We start from the raw sequence: 3,036 nt of genomic DNA, 5'->3' as shown, positions 1-3,036 counted from the left end.
CCCTGGGGGGCTGGAGCTCTAGTTTCTCGGTTAAACATTTTTTTTAATTTATGAACTTTATAGTTACAAGCATTTAAAAAGAGGATCAAATATATACAGCAAAATCCTACCATCTCTTTTGGAACATACCTCTCATGTGTTTCTTCATGGAAGAGTTTTCCTTTTGCTTTGTTTTATTTGAACTAGGTGAACTAGGCATATGTTACTTTGTCACTAACTTGCCCTTTCTTTCTCTGTGAAAACATTGGTTCTGACATGTTTTGTGTCTCTGTGTCCCACAATGCCTTTCAATCTCTTACCTGACTTGGGATAGTCTGCACATTGTTCTCAGGGCTGTGGAGTGGATGGGAAACCTGCTGACCCTGCTGTACCATTGACAGGAGTGACGGGTGTCATGTCCCCTACCTCAACGCAAGCGGCGTCCTTGGGCTGCGCAGGGTCCCATCGACACGCACACTTGACTGGCACTGCCTGAGCCATGTTGTTGCAGGCTCCTTAATTGCTTTGCTTCCACCCACCTGGGCTACTCTTCCTCTGCCTGGCTTCCCTTGCTTCTCTCCTATTGGTCTTCCGGTTCCTCCTTCCCCTGCTTTTGTCCTATGGCTGTGCCCCTTCTCCCTGCTGATGTCAGACCCAGCACCCTGGACTTCATGCTTCGGCTTCTACTTTGGTAGGTGTTTCTAACTCTGTAGTCTGCTTCTTATCTACTGGTCCCTCGTTGCTGACTTTGCCTGTACCTGGATTACCCTTCTGCCTGCCGCCTGCCTACTGACTTTCGCCTGTACCTGGATTACTCTCTTGCCTGCCGCCTGCCTACTGACTTTCGCCTGCACCTGCATTACTGTCTTGCATGCCACCTGCCTACTGACTTTTGCCTGTTTCTGGATTACTCGCCTGCCGCCTGCCTTCTGACTTTTGCCTGCACCTGGATTACTCTCTTGCCTGCCGCTGCCTACTGATTTTCGTCTGTACCTAGATTACTCTCTTGCCTGCCACCTGCCTACTGACTTGCCTGTACCTGGATTACTCTTTTGACCTGCTGCCTGCCTGGCCAATACATTCATCACCCCGCTTCCAGCTCCGTCCCATAAGTCCTGCATGTTGGATTATTTGTAGCAAATAATTAGCAGATTTAGTACACACAGCTTCAGCTTTAGAAATGTTAATTTCTTTCTTCTCTCTCTCATTCACCCCTGAATAATTCACTGCTGAGTCACTTTAAAGTTGAAGTAACAAAACATCTATTTACTCACAGTTTGTAGTTAGATTATAATCAGACAGGCTTATATATACATATTATTATACATTTGTATTATCAGCTCCTTCCATGTGCTTAGATGGTAATGGATGCTCACACCACCATAGATCCTCTCAGGTTAGGAGAGATCATGAGCTCCATGTGCTCCATGTGCTGCATGTGCTGCATCTAACCCCCACAGGAAGTTACATAGCTATGTGACCTCTCTAAGTAATTCACATCAGAGGTCACAGAGTAATCACAGAGAAATAATAGGTGACAGGCAATGCATGCAAAATACAATACATTCCAACAAACCCCTTCTCATCATTAACTGTCATGCAATTATTTATTCATACAAAGTCCAAGCTTTATACGCAGATTCACAAAATGTTCTCTGGGTAACGGTTTGGTCATGATGTCAGCTGTCATCTCACTGGTGTGACAATAGTGTAGACTGATGACCCCTTCTTTCGCCAACTCTCGCACGTTGTGGTATTTCGTTGCGATGTGCTTGGTGCGTGACTGAACCTTGTCATTCTGTGACAGTCGGATGCAGCTCTGATTATCTTCCATTATCTGGATTGGTCTCTGTTCAGCTATTCCGAAATCCAGCAAAAGTTTTTCAATCCACATCAGTTCTCTGCACGCTTCCGATACGGCCACGTATTCAGCTTCTGTAGAAGACAAACTCACAATACTTTGTTTATGACTGGCCATGAAATTTGTACATTTCCATACATAACACATATCCACTTGTGGATTTAAATCAGAATGATCCCCTGCCCAATCTGAATCACAGTAACATATTAGTTTTGGATACTATTGGCTGAAATCTTTAATTTACAATCAATGGTACCCTTTAAATACCTTACCATCCTTTTAACTGCAGTCCAATCTGATTTGGTAGGTGAGCTGACCCTTCTGCTCAAAATTCCTACTGCATTTGCTATATCAGCCCTGTATGTGGTAGCTAGATATAAAAGCTTACCTATGGCTGATCTATATTGGATGTTTCTGGTAAAGGTTCTCTTACTGTTTCATCCTTCAGAAAATCAGTGATCATGGGAGTGCTTACAACTTGGGCATCTTGCATACCTAAACTTTCAATAAGCTCATTTATTTTCTGCTTCTGGCTTAGAAGATAAGAACCATCATTTGTTTCTCAATTTCTATACCAAGATAGTATGACACATTACCCAGTTCTTTTATCTCAACATTGAGGTTTAAACACTTTACAATGTCCTTGTACTCTTGTTCACTTTTGCTTGCAATGAGCAGATCATCAACAAAAGCTAAAATGTATGCATATTGTCCATTTGTGATGCTAGTGTACAAGCATTTATCTGCTTCACCTTGCTTAAATCCTAAATTTGTCAATATTTCATGCAATTTATCATTCCAACATTTCGCACTTTGCTTTAATCCATAAAGACCTTTGTTTAATTTACACACTAGCTGTCTTTGTTTTGTATTTATGAAACCTGTTGGCTGTTCCATGTACAAGTCTTCAGTTATTTCTCCGTGAAGAAACGCTGTTTTCACATCAATGTGTTTGACTTGCATGCCTTTTGAGACTGCAATGCTCAGAAGTGTTCTTATTGTCGTGTGTTTCACTACAGGTGCAAACACTTCATCAAAATCTTCTCCATATTTTTGAAGATATCCCTTTGCCACTAATCTGGCTTTATACCTTTCCACTTTTCCTTGTGCATTCCTTTTTAACTTGAATACCCATTTGCATCCTATAGCTTTCTTGCCAGGAGGTAATTTTGTAAGAATCCAAGTATTATTTTTAT

Source organism: Microcaecilia unicolor, unplaced genomic scaffold (assembly GCF_901765095.1).
Source record: "Microcaecilia unicolor unplaced genomic scaffold, aMicUni1.1, whole genome shotgun sequence".
Taxonomy (NCBI): Eukaryota; Metazoa; Chordata; class Amphibia; order Gymnophiona; family Siphonopidae; genus Microcaecilia; species Microcaecilia unicolor.
The sequence above is the reverse complement of the archived record's forward strand: the minus strand, read 5'-3'. Positions refer to the sequence as shown.